The following is a 20107-nucleotide window of genomic DNA, read 5'->3' as shown; positions in this document are numbered from 1 at the left end:
ACCATGGTCTATGAGGTTGCTACACTCCGATTTCATTAAAAAGTTTGAATATCCATAGCTCTGAGTTCTGGAGGGAACACAAGTGCCCGAAAATAATTTATGTACTTAGATTTTTATTTAGGAAGACTGGTATTCAGGAATATGTATAAATTAGGTCTTATTTACAATTTTCATGGAAGTACCTTATAAAGGGAAATTGATACTAGAAAGCTATGTGAATATATCGAGTTTAAAACACTGGCTCAATTAAGAACCTACCGGCTTACTCAGTTAATTTTCTGCTACTAAAAGGCTTTTTAAAGCTCTTGTTCAACTACTGCTTCAGAAAGTGCCTATTTTGGAGGTACCTCCTGCGTTCTGTATGGTTTCTCACTTAGAGAAACAGATTTACTGGACAAAAGTAACGGATAGAAAGCACCAGATTGTAACAAGGGTGTGGGAGGGTCATAGAGCTAAGGGGAGTTGGAGAAATGAGTCATCAGAAAGGATTTTGGAGGTGTTGATTGGATTTGAACATGTTTTTTTCCCCAAGGTAGGAAGAATAGTAGAAGTATATCATATTTCTTATTTCCAGGTGTGTCCTTGGGTAGGCAGTAGTCTGGGCAGGTACAACTCATTTGTAGCCTGTGAAATTGCAGAATTTTATGGCATGTCTGCCCAACTAAACACAAGCAGTGCTGTCAATGATAAAGAGATAAAACAATTTTCCTGCTTCTTCCAAGAGTTAGAACATATTTTGTTGCCCTTGGAAAGCTGGGAGGCTGAACAAAGATGTAAATGTTAAAATTATAAACATTAATATTTATTGAGATTTTTCTGAGTGTAAGAGCTGTGTGTCGTGTTATTTAATTAAGTCAATAAACATTTACTGAAGATCTAAATACTGGGTATAGTTTGGGCACTTGGAACAGAGGAATGGATAAAATATAAAAATCTTTTTTTCATGGACTTTATATTCTGATGGATAATGGTGATGAGACATAAAAAGTATGTTTGTAAATTACATAGTACATTAAATGATGACAAATGCTTGAAGAAAGCTAAAGCAGGAAGTTTAGGAAATGTTGCAGTGTCAATACACACACACACATTTTAAAAGTAAGGTGGCCACAGAAGGCCTGATTGAGAAGTTGACTTTGGAATCAAGACCTGAAGGAGGTAAGGGAGCAAGCCATTCGAATATCTGGGGGAAGAGACTTCTATGTGAAGGGAAAAACAACTGCAAATACCCTAAGATGGACCTACGCCTGGTGTGATTAATAAAGATTGGGAGGTCAATGTGGCTGGAGCAGCAAGAGTGCTAGGGGAGTGTAGTAGGAAACAAGGTCATAGAGAGAATAGGGGGCTAGATAAGGGGCTTGGAAGGTCATGAATGGACTTTGAAGATGATAGAGGGTTTTGAGCAAAGGAGCGTCATTATGTGAGTGAAATACTTGCAGGAATGTAATGGATGCTGTGCTGAGAACAGGCTCTTGGGTTGCAAAGGTGGAAGCCCTGAGATCAGTCAGGATATTATCAGAATGATCCAAGTTAGAGTGTCAGCGTGGTAGCAGTGAGGTGGTCAGAAGTGGTCAGATTCTGGAGATCTTTGAAGGTAGAAACTAAACTACAGGATTTGCTGACATTTTGTATATTTGATATGAGAAAGAACAAGGAGTTGAGGATGATTGCGAGGGATTCAGCATGAGAAACTACAAGGTTTTGCCCTGAGGACAGTAGATTGAAGTTGTCATTTCATGAGATGAGGAAGTCAGTGAATGGAGCAAGTTTTGGAGTAGTAGAAAATCGGTTTGGTTTTGGATATTTCAAATCTGACATGGTTCTAACACATCCAGTTAGAGATTTCCAGTAGTCAGTTGTAAACACGAGTCATTTAATCCTCCCAACAAATTTATGAGGTAGGCTTTATTATTATCCTGGCAAGACATGTGATTATTATCCTGATTACATGTGTCCAAGAGCATGTAGATAATACAGTTGCCATTTGAATCCTGGCAGCTCGAGTCCAGAGCCATATTCCTTACCATGTTCCCAAGACCAATATCACATGAATACTGATGTAAAAGTCCTCAGAAAGAGATAATCCAACAATAGATAAAAACATCATGATTATTTGGGGTTTATCCCAGGAATGTACAGTTCATTCAGCATTCAAAAATCCGTCAGTGGAATTCATCACCAGAACAGAGTCAAAGAGAAAAAGTATATTATCCTGTTAATAGATGTAGAGAAGGTATTTGACAAAACCAACATACACTCATGCCAAAACTCTCACTAAAATATAAACAGAAAAAATATATTCAATCTGAAAAAATACACAGGTGAAAAACCTTGTATTTAATGGAAAAACATTTGATGCTCTATTCCAAAGATGAGTAAAAAGACAAGGAGGTCCATTTTCACCCATTTAATTTCACTTTGGTCTGGAGTTCTTAGCCAGGACAACTAAGTAGAAGAAATTAAAAACACAAAAGTTGAAAAGAAAAGAACTATTTTTATTTGCAGCTGATGTGATTGCTTATGGAGAAAATCCTAAGGAATCTATAAAATAATAGTAGAATTAGTAAATGACTTTAGTAAAGTTACTGGATACAAGGTCAATATTCAAAAGTTAATATATTTCTTTATACATACACAAAAAATAGAATATTGCTTTTTATTTTCTACTATTTACAGTAACATCATTAAAAATTAGGATTCATGTAAAAGATGTGAAAGATTTCTACATTGAAAACTATAAAGTATTCCTGAGAAAAAGACCTAGACAAATGTTGATGGTTTGGAAGACTCAATATTGTTAAGACTTCTGTTTCTTCCCAACTTGATCTATACATTCAAGGACATCCTAATCAAAATCTTAACATGCTTTTTCCAGAAACTGACAAGATCATGCTTAAATGCTTATATATATGTAGAAATTTGAGAACCATTTGAGAACTTGTGAGATTTATAAACATGGCAGAATTTTGGAGACCCTGATGGGATAGAACATAAACACTTACATTTTAAAAGTGCTCTCCTTCAAATATTAAAATTCTTCTTCTCTGGTACCAGCACCCTTAGCCCCTGATTTGATGTGGCTTCCAGACTTAATACGATCATGTTCATTTTTCTTTGTATAGGAATCAGTTTGTATAAGTCCTTCTTAAAAACTGACTTCTAGAGCTGAACAAAGTTCTTCCAGGTGTCTTCTGACTGGTGAATAATAGAATAGGACTTTCATGATTCTTTCTCTTGGTGGACACATATTTTTTCCTTTTAGTTTGAGTAGTGATTATTGAAAGAACTCTCTTAATTCAAAACAAAAGCATTAAAGCCAATCCAACTTTCTAAGCCTAGCTTAGAACCAATCTCTGCCACTTTCCTGCGATTTCCCTGTCAGAAGTGAGGAAGAGGGGCTATTAGGGAGAAGTTAGTAATTAAGATAACACCATTGACTAATTGCAGCATTCAGGTCTTTGGCAGTCAGTCATTGTGTCAGCTAATGGGTACCACAGCTGGAAACTTACAAATATTACCAGGATGTGACCAAACATGCGAATAAAAAAAGGCACCTATCAGTTACGTCTTGTTAGATAACTTCATCCACATGGGGAGGCATAAGTGTTGTATACCTCAGACGAAACAATCTTCCCTGAACTCTGCTAAGCAGTACTGTTCAATGAGGTTGGATTAGCAAATCCATCTTTGCCTGTGCCCTGTTACAAAGTACTGTGACTGGATTAAAACAGCCTAAAATCTTAAATGTGGGGGGAATTAATTCTCTAAAATCTTGATGTGTTGTAAATAAATCATGCAAAATCCGGAACGTTTATTAGTATAGATTCAGCCTCTTCCATTCCCGTCTCTAACCTTGCACCAGAAGATTTTTGTCATTGTGTGGTATATTACAGAGAGCCCTCAGGATCAAGGAATAAGTGGGTACTTTTATTTTTCTCTTTTTCTTTTAGCTATTGCAACTCAGGCAGTGAGTGGAACTCATCATACTCCTGTGTATATATCACATGATGATAATTGATTCACACAGGATTTACTCCTACGTATTTAATTTTTCCCTTCTAATAGATCTGCTTTACATTCTTAACTATATTATATATGTTTATATATATTTCTATATATTTTAATATGTGTCCTTGTAACATATATAGTTTTGATTTGTGTTTGTTTTTTAATTTACACAAGTGATATTGCACTATAAATCCCATTCAAATAGTTTGCTCACTTCTTACAATGTGTTAAATGTTGGTCAACGTTATTGTATGTGTGTCTAGTTTGAGCTTAGAGCTTCGTAGAGCTTCATAGAATTCCATGATATACAGCTATTTCATTTTACAAACTTCATACTAGAAATATACATTGAACATACTTCCTATTCCTGTCATTATAAGCAATGTCATGCTGAACATGCTTGAACATGTACCCTTAAGAGAATCTCTGAGAGAGCTCCCCTGAGATGTAAATCTCCAGGAGTGCATCACTGAGTCATAAAGCATACACATACTTTATTTTCCTGGACACTACCATACTGCTTTCTGGCATGGCTGGATCAGTTAATTGTTCTTACTTGCAGTGCATGAGTGTTCAGGTCCACAACCTGCCAACATTAGATGTTACCCATCTTCCTAATTCTTGCATTCTGATGGGTGTACATTAATTTTTCACTGTTGCTTTTTTAGAAAAATTAGTATTTTTCCTATCAGTTTTGAGTTTGAACATGTTATTGTACTTGTTGCTCTTTCTCTAGTTTTCTATTATACTTCTTATCCTTTTCTTTATTGTCACGATCTTCTTTAGAATCTAAGTATTGTTTCCTTATCAGTTTTAAAGGTTGTAAATATCTTCTTTCAGTCTTCTATCTGCCCAATTTTTTATAGTATCTTTTAGGAAATCCTTATTTCTCCAACTCCCTTTAGCTCTATGACCTTCCCACACCCGTGTTACAGTCTGGTGCTTTCTATGAGTTACTTTTTCAGGTAAATCTGTTTCTCCAGGTGGGGGCGTCGGGAACCCAGGATGCACCTCCAAAACAGGCACTTTCTGATGATAGTAGTTGAGCAAGGATCTTAAAAAGGCTTTTTAGTGGCAGAAAATCAACTTAGTCAATAGGTATGTTCTTAATTGAGCCAAAAATTAATTTTTGCTTTTTTTAAAAAAAAAAAGCTCAGTAGAGTCACATAGCTTTCTAGTATCTCTTCCTTATTGCTTTGTGGTAGCATCTTTATTATATATCAAGTTTTCATATGTGCAGGGATCTATTTCTGTTTCTTTTATTGTGTTCCATTAGTCTGCTGATGTAATTACTATGAATTAATAATATATGTTAATATCTTGTAGGGTTGATCTTCCTTCTTACTATTCTTTTTCAAAGTTGACTTTGATTTTTCTTCCATATAAACTTGAGAATGAGTTTAATGCCTCCAGCTATACTTTCTATTGCTATTGTGTTGAATTTGCAGACTACTTTGTGAGATAATTGACCTCAATGCCATATTAATTAGTCCATGCATAAACATGTTGTGTCACTCAAATTTTCTTTCATGTCCTTTAATAGAATTAAACCATTTCCTCTGAAAGATTTTCTGCATTCATTATTAGGTTCATTTCTATACATTTTACATTCTTTGTTTCTATGGTTAATGTATCTTGTTTTCAGACTGAGCCCATTTTGTGAAATGAATCAGGTAAATCGAAAGGTCTTAAATGTGGGAAATGTCCTGGCAGGAAAAGTTGTCCCTTAGCAACACAGATATTTGTCCCAATTCCTGTGTTAAGCCTCTTATTGAGGCAACAAGAGACCCTATTTTCCTGACTGAACTTAGACTGATTTAGACTTACATTACCCATTGTGACATTTTTTATTTGAATGTATGAAGATATTCTTGAGAGTTTTCAACCTCCTGAAGCATAGAAAAAATTTTCCAAAACTATAGGAATTAGTAGAATTAGGAAAGAAGTAAAGTAAGTTTCCCAGCCTTGGGAAACCTCTGGGTTAATTCATGTCCTAGATATATAGATATATTGGCACCAGTCAATTTGTTCATATTTTATATAAGAGAAAAAGGAGAATGATAATGTTATTTGAACTTTATTCCATAACAAGTGCACTAAAGGACAATTCTAAGGTCATGTACTTGATAAATAATATTATGGGATTTTGCAAAGCTAGGCAATGTATTAGAAGAACAATACCTTGCGGCAGAGTGCGTTATTGGTCCAAATTCTTCACTCTTACTGATATCAATACCCTTTGCGATGTAATTGTGCAATTCCTCTCACAAAAGGTGGAGTGCACTTCCTAACCATTTGACTTGGGATTTTTTTTAATGTGCTATTTTTTGGTCAATGAGAATTTGGTAGAAATGGTACGAGAGCTTGGAATGAGCATGTACAATGTTTCTTGTCCCTCTGCCATCTTCATGGGAAGAACACGCAAGGGCTAAACCTGCTCTAACCTGCTGGTCTTAGGGGTATGAGTTGTGTGGAGCAGAGCCAGTTGGCTAACATACAGACTGGCGACTTGATAGAGTTGCCCAGCTCAGCCCTGCTTAGATCAGCTGACCAGCAGACGTGAGCACAAACTCACACACTTAGGTTAACAGGTGTTCCAGATACCACTGGTGAGTCAGCTTCCTTCGCCGCTCCATCCACCTCAGCTGACCCAATGATCCATGAGTGTAAATGATTACTGCTCCAAGTCACTGTGTTTTAGGGTGATTTGTTAGATTGCCAGTTTGGTTTAGCTTTAGAAAATGTATTGAGATAATTTACCTCATCCAGATAAATGTAGACTGATATTTAATAAAATTCAACACCCTCTCATTAATTGAAGAAAAAACTTAAGACTTTGCAAACTAGAAAGAAAAAGACTTTGCTTAACCTGGCCAAAGAAAGATACCAAAAACTTACAGGAAACCCAAAATTTAATGGCAAAAATTTAGAAATATTTTCTTTAAAATCAAGTGGAAATGAAATTTCTCATTACCCAACTTTTATTCAACATTATAATGGGGGTTTACCAGTATAGTAAGAAAAAGGAAAAAAATAATGAGAAGATAGGGAAGAAATAGGCTGTTGGGTATGGCTATCCATATTGCATATGATTGTCTCCATAGAAAATCCAAGAGAATATACAAGCTTTAGAATTGAGAAGAGAGCTCAACAAGGTTACTGAACATAGATCAATAAACAAAGATAATTTGGTTTTCTATATACCAAGAGCAAAAGTTTAATTACTATATGTATACTATATAGCCACAAATATAACATACCTATGAATGAATCTTCAAAATGCAGTATAAGAACAAGATAATAAGGTAATATGATTTAATATCATTAATATTCTAGTTCTTCCAAGATTAATCTATAAGTTCTGCACAATTCCCATATAAGAAAATTTTTAAAACATACAAGTCTTGGGCTTCCCTGGTGGCGCAGTGGTTGAGAGTCTGCCTGCCGATGCAGGGGACACGGGTTCGTACCCCAGTCCGGGAAGTTCCCACATGCCGTGGAGCGGCTGGGCCGCTGAGCCTGCGTGTCCGGAGCCTGTGCTCCACAACGGGAGAGGCTACAACAGTGAGAGGCCCGTGCACCACAAAACGAAAAAAACATGCAAGTCTTTGAAAACCTGATTTAAAAAAAATATATTCAGAAAAAAAGGACCAAGAGTTGCTAAGACAATTTGTGGAAAAGGAAATTGGTGGGGCAATTTCTCTTCCAAGAGAACAAGACTTTAGTAAATAAAATAGCATGATTTAGGCCAGCAGTGTTTAAAGAAGAGAAATTGGTCCATTGAACATAAAAAGAGCTCCAAAATAAACATATATGGAAAATGGACATATGACATAGTTCTTCTGGCAAATCAGTTGGGACAGGATCGGCATCTTAACCCTAAGAAAATAAGAAAGAAATATGATTATATCTCAACATAAGCCATACAAAAAAAAAAAATCAATTCTAGGTGAAATAAAATCTAATGCTGAAAGTAACATTTAACAGCTTTAAATTAAAATATAGGATTATATCTTTGACCTAAGTTCAGGAAAGTATTTCTTAAATGACAAAGAGTAAACAAAGGAAAATGAAATCCGTACGTCTGATTACATGAAACTAAAAGCTTATATGTATCATGACATGCAAACTACCAGCAAAAAGGAAGTACCAACTGGGAAAAATCATTGGAGCCTATTTATCAAAGGATTAGATATTATCTAGAATATTTGGATAAATAACATCTGAAGAGAAATTGGTGAAGATTATGAACTGGAAGTTCACAGAAGGAAACTACATAGCTTACTCAACTTCTCTAATAATTAGGAACACAACAGCTATCAGTTCATAGCTTATGGACTGGCCAATAACAAGGGTGGACAAAACACAAAGAAATGCTAGTATAGTAATGATAGTAATGAAAAATAGTAATGAAAATAGTAATGAAAAATCACTCTGGAGAGCAATTTAACAAAATCTAGTAAAGATGAATTTGCATGTCCCCTTCCAGGCAGCAGTTCTGATTCTAGGCATTTACTTGAATGTAACTCTGGAACATAAGCCCAGGACACATGGGTTATAATGTTCATGGTAGCATTTTTTGAAATATCAGTGACTTGGAATCAACTTAAGTGTCATCAAGGATAGAATAGATACATTTATTGTGCTGTATTAATACAATGTAACATTATTCACCAGTGAAAATGAATTAGAACTGTTAATATGGATATGGCTCACAAATATACAGTGAAGGAAGCAAGTTGCAGAAGGCTCTACCCATTATGACATCATACGTATAAAATCTAAAGGTATGCCAAAAGAGTATATATTGTTTAGGAATACAAACTCACCTAACACAGTAGAAAGACATTCACAGAAAAGATAAATACCCAGTTCAAAATAATAGTTACCTGTAGTGAGGGAGAGGAATTTGAATAAAATTGTGGGAGTGTGCACATGGGCTTCAAGAGTAGTGGTCACATTTTATTTCTTAAGTAAGTGGTAAATAACAGGCGCTTTATTTTAAAGATAAATTTGGATGATAAAAATTTCATAATCAAAACGCTGATAAAAGTTGTTTGTAGTTAGACTCATAAGGTTATCCTGAAGAGTCTTCCTTGAGGGGAAATTTTGGGGTGCTTTCTTTTCCATATAAGTGAGTGGGTGCTTGGGAATTAATTTTTATAATATTTTCCCACTAGACTGCATTCCTCCAATAAAAGAATTATGCCTTATTCATCTTTGTACTCTTGTAATCCCCACTAATCTGAGAACGCAAAACAAATATTTTCTGAAGGAATGAATGAATGACTCAGGTGAACAGAAAGTTTAGAAACCATCAGTATAAAACTGCAGATTTCCATGTACCAGCTCAAATTGTTTTGGCAACCAGGTAGAGGAACCATTCCAAAGTTTTCTGTCATCTCTCTCTAGAATCGATCTTATTTGCTCCTGAGGGCAAATTTGATCTGTTACTCATGAATAATTATTACCGTGATAAGTTTTTTCTGTGTTCCATGAAACACTATTCAGTGAAATATTAATAAGTGTACTTCAATCGAAGGTCCTCATGGCCAAATAAATTTGGAAAACAGGGAATTTAAAAAGTGAAAATAATCTACAAAAAAACCTACAGCTGACATAATACTTGATGGTGAGAAACTGAAAACAAGGAATGATGTCTTTTATCACTCTTATTTCATATCATGTTGCAAATGCTAGCTAACACAATAAAACAACAGAAGGAAATAAAAGATACACCTATCAGGAAGGGAGAAATAAAACTCTGATTGCAGATGACATGATTGGCTATGTAAAAACCCCAAAGAATCAACAAAAATCTCTTAGAAATAATAAGTGAGAATTCAAGGTCACAGGTTACAAGGTTAATACACAGAAGTCAGTTGCTTCCCTATTTACCAGTGATGAACAATTAGATTTGAAATTTAAACATATCATTTGCAATAGCAAAAATTAAAAAATACTTAATAAATATAACAAAATATGTACAAGGGCCATATGCAGAAAAATTAAGACTCTGATGAAAGAAAACAAAGAAGATCTAAATAAATGAGTTATTCTGTGTTCATAGATTGGAAGACTTAATATCGTTAAGGTGTCTATTCTTCCCAACTAGATCTATAGATTCAATGCATTCCCAATCGAAACCCTAGCAAGCTATTTTGTAAATATTGTAAAGCTAATTCAAAAGTTTATATGGAAAGATAAAAGATCTAGAAGAGTCAAAACAATACTATAAAGAAAAAGTTGGAGGACTCACACTAACCAATTTCAAGACTTATGATAAGGTTACAGTAATTAAGATAGTGTGGTATTGGTGGAAGAATAGACAGAGATCAATGGACAGAATAGAAAGCTCAGAAATAGACTCACAAAGTATAATGACAAAAGAACAAATGCAATTCAATACAGAAACGATAGTCTTTTTAACAAATGGTACTTGAACAATTGGACATCTACCTGCAAAAAAAGGAATCTAGACGCAGACTTTGCATCTTTCACAAATATTAACTCAAAATGATCATAGACCTAAATATAAAATGTGAAACTATGAAACTCCTAGAAAATAACATAGCAGAATGATCCAGGTGGCTTTGGTGATGACTCTCTAGATACAACAGTAAAAGCATGATCCATGAAAGAAAAAATAAGTTGAACTTCCTTAAAATTGAACTTTTGGTCTGTGAAAGACACTGTTATGAGAATGAAATACAAGCCTAGATTAGAAGAAAACATTTGCAAATGCATATCTGATAAAGGCCTTGTATCCAAAATATACAAATAATTCTTAAAACAAAACAAGAAAAGAAAACAATTTAAAAATTGGCAAAAGATCTCACACACACTAAACCAAAGAGGATATAAAGATGGCATATGAACTACATCTTCTTTATCCATTCCTCTGTTGATGGACATGTCTTGGCTATTGTAAACAGTGCTGCAATGAACAGTGGGGTATATGTATCCTTTTGGACCATGTTTTTCTCTGGATATATGCCCAGGAGTGGAATTGAAGGATCATATGGTAGCTCTATTTTTAGTTTTTTAATGAACCTCCATACTGTTCTCCCCAGTAGCTGTACCAATTTATATTCCCACCAAGAGTGTAGGGAGGGTTCCCTTCTCTCCGCACTCTCTCGAGCATTTACTGTTTGTGAATTTTTTGATGATAGCCATTCTAACTGGTGTGAGGTGATATCTCATTATAGTTTTGATTTGCATTTCTTGAATAATTAGTGATATTGAACATCTTTTCATGTGCTTCTTGGCCATCTATATGTCTTTTTTGGAGAAATGTCTATTTAGGTCTTCTGCCCATTCTTCGATTGGGTTGTTTGTTTTGATGATATTAAGCCACGTGAGCTGTTTATAGATTTTGGAGACTAATCCCTTGTTGGTCACATCATTTGCAAATATTTTCTCCCATTCTGTGGGTTGTCTTTTTGTTTTGTTTATGGTTTCCTTTGCTGTGTAAAAACGAGTTTAATTAGGTCCCATTTGTTTGTTTTTATTTCCATTACTCTGGGAGATGGATCAGAAAAGATACTGCTGAGATTTATGTCAGAGAGCTGCCAAAGATATCAGGTCTTAGTCCTTGGAACCTGTAAATGCCACCTTATTTGGAAAAACTCTCTTTGCAGATGTGATTAAGGATCTTAAACTAGATTATCGATTATCCTGAATTATCCAGGTAGACCCTAAATGCCATCTCAAAATCATCCTTGTGAGAGAGAGGCAGAAAGAGATTACACAGAAGAGGAGCAGATAATGTGCAAATGGAGACAGGGATTGGAGTGATGTGAAGGAACGCTGGCAGGCACCAAATCTGAAAAAGACAAGATTCTCCCCTAGAGACTCCAAAGGGAGTGGAGCCAAGCCAATACCTTGACTTTGGCTCAGTGAAACTGATTTTGGACTTTGGGCCTCCAGAATTTAAAAAAAAAAAAAAATTAAAATATCTTCTATGAGAGAATAAATTTCTTTTGTTTTAAACCACCAAGTTTATGGTAATTTGTTACAGTAGCCACAGGAAACTAATACAGGTGGTGAATAGTAAGAACCAGGTTTCTCACTATTGGAACAGAAGTTTACAGATGAGCAAGGGGAGGAGACTAGAATGACCCATATGGCAATTGATTAGGGTTGGAGACGTCAGCACAGCCACAAAGTAAGGAAGTACCCACAAAACAAAACCTCTTATTGATGGAGGTATGTCAAAGAGATATAGGTGACAACTGAAAGAGCTCCCAATGGCCAAAACCGGAAAAATTTTGAGCAAGAAAATAAATATTACACTACAATCTGAAGTACAAAATAAATTTCCACAAATCCATATTGAAATAAATAAATACAAATTTCCCATTTAGAGGAATTCCAAGTAATTTATGTAGATACTCCGCCCTCAAGGAGAGGGAACATAACTTCACACGCCTTCAGTGTGAGCTGCACGTAGTGACTTAAAGAGGATAGTATGGAAAAGGGCAACAAAGAATAATGTTACAATGGAGAAAACTGGTGAACGCTACCTCAGCCAAGTGATCAGAGTTAACATCCATAGTGATAAATCATGTTGTTAGTTTGTACCATTGATGTGATGTGATAAAAATGGCACTTACCTCTGTGATCTTCCTCCAAACTCATAATCCCAATCATAAGATAAATCCAATAAGGGGCATTCTACAAAATACCTGACCAGTATTCCCTAAAACTGTCAAGGCAGGGAGAAACTGTCACATCCAAGAAGAGCCTAAAGAGACATGACAACTAAGTGTAATGCAGTATCCGGATGAGATCCTGGAACGTGAAAAGGACATTAGGTAAAAACTAAGGAAATATGAAAAAAGTATGGACTTTTGTTAATAATCAGGTATCAACATTGGCTTATTAATCATTATAAATATAATCATACTAATGTAAGATGGTCACTAACGAGGGAAACTGGGTATGTGATGTATAGGAAATCTCTGCATTATCTTCTCAAATTTTCTGTAAATCTAAAACTGTTCTAAAAATTTTAAGCCTACTACACGTGGGGGAAAGAGTCAAAATAGCTTTTATACTGTAGAATTCCTCAGTGGTCTCTCTGTGCTAGGGCAGCATTCCACCATTTTCAAGGAAAAACATTTTGGGAATATGGCTCTCTGCTTTTTCCTGGTCAGTGTAGGATTCATCAAAGTTAAGTCTGGAGCATCTGTGTTCCCAAATAGGAATTACCCTGCAGTGATAACTGGAAAATAAAAGGCATTTTCTCTTCTATATTTATGTCAAGAACTCACTGTAAACCATTTCCCTTGTTCTGGTTCTTCTTTCTTTCCATACAAAAAGTGGGAGAGGAATTAGCTAAAAATAAAACTAGGCTAAAGCAAAAATTTACAGTAAAGTTTTGCAAGTCTGGTTGGCACACCACCCCAAAGGACGTGCTTTGTGTGAATTAAAAATAGTTAAGGACAGTACAAAGCTCTGCAAAAGCAAGCCTGAAGATCTCTGCAGGGAAGAATTCCCAAAGGAAGGTTTGCTTGCAAAGTGGTCAGAGGGTGAGGCCAATGGCCCCCTTAGGAAAGTTATATGAGCCTTTTATCTCTCACCCTTCACCCTGCCCTTCACTTTGTCTCACTGCTGATGTGTTCACGACGTCTCCTATGCCCAGGAGGAACACTGCAATCAGCGGTGACAGGCTCAGCCCCTTCCTTCCCAGCAGCTGTGTTCCTCGTCAGAGACACCCAACTCATTGGGACGTCTGCCTTGTGGAGGTCCAACCAGGGCTGCTGGAGGAGCGAATGACCTGGGTTGAAAGGAGCGTTCCTCTGGTTGAAATGAAATCATCATAGGCTCGAGCACAGACTGCCCCACATTCTCATTTCCGTTTTCACCTTCTGACATGATACGGCTAGTATGGCACAAATTCTGTTAATGTGTCAAGTTTAAAAGATATCCTGGCCCAGAAGAAGGAGCAGCAATGGAAAAGTTTGGTGAACAGATTCTGCTCTTAGGTAGGCTACTTAAGAAGAGATGACATTTATTGAGTACTTACTATGTTTTAATCCCAAGATGAAGATCTTTGCATTTGGCAGTTCATTTATTTTCACGAGTATGTGAGCTAAGTTCTGTGTACCCATTTAATGGATGAGAAGTAAATTAATCCAAGTCACACAATTAGAAATTGTGGAGGCAGAGTTCTAACTTAGACAGTTTGCCTCCAGAGCTATATTTTTACCTATCATTGTCAACTCTCTCTACACAGTTTGAGCCTCAGTTTTCTCTTTTACAGAACAAAGTCAGTGCTTAATAATTGAGATGTAGTCTTAGTTATTAATTCTCTGCTTTTCCCGACAGGCATGAAATTTTGAGGGAGGCGAAAGATAAAACTATTTTTAAAAAGAATCAGTGTATTCCACTTGACATTATGGAAGCATTTCACTGCTAGTAAAAGAATTAACTGTCTAACAGACCAAAATGCTATGAGGCATTCAGTTAGGCTTTCGGATTTTGCCTTGCCAGAAATACGTTCAAGAATTGTAACTTGCCATGAAAATATGGAAAGAAATATGCCCTCATTTTCAACAAATGAATGTGATTTGGTTGATATAACTGTGTCTAACCAGACAAGACTGAGCGGTTCAGTGGGTAACATTGTAATCTAGACCATCTCAGAATGAAGCAGTTTCTTACTGGTAGACATAAAATTAATTGGCATATACAAAAGGGCCAACTCTTGTAAGATAAATGACTTAGAGGGATTTGATTACTGCTAGGGAGTAATTGGGTGCAAGTAATCAATGGCCGAAGAATAGGAGGAAAGCAGGACATTATTTAAAGTTGAAGCTTGTGCTCTAAGTGGAGGGGGTGCAGATAAGTCAGAATTCAGGGACGTGTAGACATTTTTCAGTGGAACCATATCCAGGGATGGGTTCAAGTGAGGGTTTCTTCTTTTGCCATGAGTGGTAAGACGTCATTTAAGACTGCTAGTGGAAGTATAATTTGGTGACTCTTTTGTTCTTCTCTTCTCATTCTCTCTGGACACATCCCAATCAGATTTTCTTAATCCTCTTTCTTACTCAGTGTATCAGCAGCATCTGATACAGTGGTTCATTTCCTCTTTTTAAAATAACTTTACTCTTGGCTTCTGGCACACGCTCTCTTAGCTCTCTGAACTCACGGACCGCTCCTGTTTGGTCTCCACCACTGATTCTTCATCTCCCTCACCTTGCTGAAATACGAAATAAGGGAAATCATGCCAAACATGTCAGTTCTCAGCTGAAAGGTATAAGGTATGTGTGCGCTTTGAGAATATCTCAGCATTTAAAATGTTAGAATTCTCACAGGCAAAGTATAGTTGGGAACTATTCTGTATAGTTTTTCCAGTGAAGTGGAGAAGTTACAAGTACATTTCGGGGAGTGGGGAGGTATACATCAGAAGAGATGGGCGTAGTGATGAACATCTTAGTGCAATTTTAGGACTCAGTTCTCAGATCTGTTTTCTTAACCTATACTCACTCTCATATGTGATCTCATCCTGCTACATGACCTTATACATTATATTTACACAGGTGATCCCAAAAAATGTATGTATCGCCAATCCATACATTTACCTAAATTCCAAAATCCTATATTCATTTGCCTAATTGAATTTTCTCCACTTAAGTTCATGTCCAAAATCAAACTTCTATTTCCAATTGTCCCACAAGCTTCCATGCCAGGAAATGGAAATTCCCCCTTCCCAGCTGTTCAGTCAAAAACCTTAGGCAGCTTTGCCACCTGTGTCTCATCCCACTTGACAACCATTTAATCTTTTCACCTCTGCCTTCATAATATATCCAGAATGTGACGAACCGGCACCAGTTCTGCTGTAACCACCTTAGTCTGTGCCACCATCATTTCATAGACTACGATTGCCTCCTAACTACTGTGTTTCTTCACTGAAATTTACCCCTAACATAACAACAAAAGCCAGATTATATTATTTCTTTGCTCAGAAACCTCCGATGGCTTCCCTAGTTATTCAGAGTAGAATATAAATTGGTTTTTATGATTTACAAGGTCCTGCATTATCTGGGCCCTGTTTCAGCTCTAAGCTCCCCTCCCTAGCCTCTTTCTTACTGACTCTGCTCTCGCTCCATTGGCTTCTTTGCTCTATCTCAACACATCAGTCATTTCCCCCACTCAAGAGTCTTTGCATTTGTGTTTCCTTTTCCCTAGGTAACATTTCCCTAGATATCTACAAGGCTTGTCCCTTTATTTACTCATGTTTTAATAGTGACAGGCCTATAAAAACTAGAAATGCCTCTGTCCCCATCCCTCTTTTTAGCTCCTTAGCATCTATTGCTATCTCACGTATTTCACATTGACTTGTATAATAGTTGTCTGTCTTCCCCTATTAGAAAGTAAGCTCCATGTAAGCTCCAGCTTAGCAACTGTGGGATATCACAGGTTCTTGACCTAAGTTTCAGTTTTCTCACCTACAGAATATAATCAATACCTCATAAGGGTGTTGGAAGGATCAAATGATATGATGCATGTAAAGTACTTAGCACAGTGCCTGGAATGTTGTATGCACTCAGTGATTAATCATGGTTGCAGGTCACTCACCTGCATAGGCAGCTATGTCCCAATAGCCTGGTGAAATCTGTGGTAGGGTCCTAGTGATATAGGTGTCTTCCTCTATACAATAATTACAATAAATACAATTCTGTGGGAAAACCATCTTGAATTCCATGATCTCATGGTGCTGGATCAGTAGCTTTGTCTCCTTAAATGATTTGAGACACTGTATTTGAAGACTCTACTAGGAAATGAATTATAACTACATCCGTATTAGCCTTTGGGTTAGAACTAAGGTAGCTGTAGAAAGTCATACCTCTAAACCATCTCCAGTAGGCAGCGGTCTTGGGAGCTCAATGAGTTTGAAGGAATAAAACATTTCAGTTTGAGATCTGGCCTTGCAGGCCAGAGACTTGTCATAGCCAACTCCTTTGATTGATTGCTAAGCTTCACATAGCCTGTTTGATTAAATGAGTGCATTCAGGTGCAATTGGCTAGAGCTTGAGAAGTTTGGATGGAAGTATGTAGATGAAATATTTGTCTCTTATTCGTTGTTTCCGTGAAGCTCTTTATTCTGCCACTTTGAATTCTCCCACTTAGAATCATTTGGGCTCATTTATTTGCTCACGCTGCATCCCCAGCAGGGTTGTGGCCTTCCTTCTGTGCCTTGATCCCTAAGACACATATAAATAGCGTCTGTGGCAACTGAGATCTTAGTATCCTTCTACTTTCCCATGACCTTAAGCATTCAGTGAACACACAGGTACCTGCTAAGTCAGCTGACCTAAAGAACTTTCTGGCATCCTCTTTGGAAATAAACGTATTCAAACTCAGTCAATGTTACTGGAATATCCATGCAGGGATATCAGATGATGGGACGTGGCAAGGGGATACCAGGAGGCTTCCAGTGGTGCTGATCCAATGGCTGGTCTCCCAGGCATTTCAAGGTCTTTTGCCTTTACGTTTGCCATCTCTTCCACCTTTTTCCACTATTTCCATCAGATGTAATTCTGCTCATCATTCAAGGCTCAGCATCAGCACTACTTCTTTTGATTTTCCTTAATGAACTCTCATTTCACTGTTTCATATACTATGTGTATACCTCTGCTATAGTCTTTGTATGAGAGTTCATGTTTTTTTCTGCCCTAGAGCCACCCCTCCCCCAACCCAAAGGAGAGGTCATGTCTGATTCATCTTTGCAGACAGTTCTGTCTATGGAAATCCTTACTTATTTGTGTATTTACTTCAAGTTACTTGACCTTACTGACCTCAGTTATGGTCTTGAACTCTAGGAGGGTTTTGTTTGTTTGGTAAAGAAATTATATTTTATTTGTATTTTTTTTTTATTTTTGGCTGAGTTGGGTCTTCGTTGCTGTGCACAGGCTTTCTCTAGTTGTGGCGAGTGGCACCTATTCTTTGTTGCAGTGAGTGGTCTTCTCATTGTGGTGGCTTCTCTTGTTGTGGAGCATGGGCTCTAGGCACTCAGGCTTCAGTAGTTGTGGCACGCGGGCTCAGTAGTTGTGGCTCATGGGCTTTAGAGTGCAGGCTCAATAGCTGTGGCGCACGGGCTTAGTTGCTCCGCGGCATGTGGGATCTTCCTGGACCAGGGATTGAACCTGTGTCCCCTACATTGGTAGGTGGATTCTTAACCACTGCACCACCAGGGAAGTCCCACTAGGAGGGTTTTTTTTTTTCTTTTTTGTGGGATAACTGGATTCTGACAAAATGAGAGGAAATAGGCACTATTGTCAGCTGACTTTTGGTTGCTGAGGTGTGGGACTTTGTGTCTTTCTCAATTTTCTTTGTCCTACTCATTTCTTTATACGATTTTAAGGATTGATAAAGAATCTTGTCACAGAAGCCCACAGACCTGTCTTGCTTATCGTTTAGTGTTTAAAGGCTGAGATTCTTTCATTTTAAGGGTCAGGGAAGAGATGCCAACCCCTTAGGTCACGTTGTCCTCACAGATGGAAACACAAAAAGAACCAAATTTAAAGCACATTATTTTAAATATGCTTTAAATTTTCTACCCTAGGGCCTAATTTGAATCAAATTCTACACTTTTTATTTTTCTTGAAAGTTATTTGATTCTAAATCATTATTGCCCATATGTATAAAAAATAATTCACTCTTGGTGAATAACTTCTGGATTCATTGTAATTTAAAGTGACACCAAAAATGGTGAGGAAGAGCAGTGTTTCATTTATTAAGTTTTATAATTCAACAGCTGTTCCACATTTTGGGAGATAAAGATACTGAACCACTGAAATGTTCTGCATTTCAGAAATCATACTTTCTAACTGCCACAGTTAAGTCTTTGACAATTTTCATGTACAATCATGCAATATTTCTGAGACATTGACAAAAGAGTTTATTCCTGCTTTCTTTCTGCTTCCGAATGCTGTTTCAAGTATATTGGTATAAAAAATGTAGGAAAAGCGTCACATTCTCTATGGAGTTTATCTGCTATCAGAAAGTATAAAAGATAAGTGAATTTTATAAGTAATTGTTTTGAGTCCATTTTCAGAAAAATAACCTCCAAAAAGTACAATATACATCTTCCTCTCAATACTTTCCCTTGTTCTTTAGGGTATGTAGGCTTTCTTGTTCTCTCTGTGGCCTTTTCACCTGTTCCCCATTTCTTTCTTGATATGCCCCATCAGATACACTCACGGTTAGTGTTCTATCTTTCCTCTTTTAAATCTAAAATTCCTTAATTTCTTCCTCACCCCATGCCAGCCATTTTCATCAGGTTATCAGTTTCAATATGCTTTTTTTTTTTAAATCAAAGAACCTCAGGGATCATTCAATCCAACCATATCTTCTTTGTAAGAATCTTCCAACATCCTTGAGATCCATTCTCTTTTTCAGTCTCCTGTATTTCCAGGTGGTATTTAATCCATACATACCCCCATGGAATTATTAATTCCCTTGATCTGAAGTTCCTTAATCTTCCTTTGGCCTAAGATTGCATTGAATTTCCTATCAACTGTGTCACTTTTTTTTAGCTCATAACAAATTTTGTATTTAGCAAAGCCATTAGGTCTTTTACTCAAGAATTATTTTTAGGTATGACTTTCCTTATATGGTGTTTGGACAACTTAATTTTTGAAAAAGAAATGAGAGCTTTTCTTTTCGTTAAGTTGTAATCATTCGAACCAAATGAAGTCATCTGAAATCTTTTGTCATCCAATAGCAATTTTCAGCCTTTAAAATAAGAAACAAACAACCAGGAAGATGCACTTTTATTTGCTTGCCTATTTCCTAACTTTAATTCAACACCTTAATTTTCAACTCAAAAACATGAAATGACAGTGAACGAGAATATTTGTTAACTTAAGTGAGACATAAAATCTCAAACTCTTTATTAAAATGGCTCTACCAAGTTACTTATTTAATCTTACCTCCTTTCAACTGGGGAAAGAAAGATGTGTCCCTAGAATCTTGTTCTCACTCAACATTATGAGTATTAATAAATATTTATACTTTCCAGAAAATAAAACATCAATTTAAATGTTATTATCAGGACAAAGCAATACATCATTGGATAATATAACAAGGC

The sequence above is a fragment of the Phocoena sinus genome, chromosome 16 (genome assembly GCF_008692025.1).
Source record: "Phocoena sinus isolate mPhoSin1 chromosome 16, mPhoSin1.pri, whole genome shotgun sequence".
In the NCBI taxonomy this organism is placed as follows: domain Eukaryota; kingdom Metazoa; phylum Chordata; class Mammalia; order Artiodactyla; family Phocoenidae; genus Phocoena; species Phocoena sinus.
Note: the sequence above shows the minus strand (reverse complement) of the source record.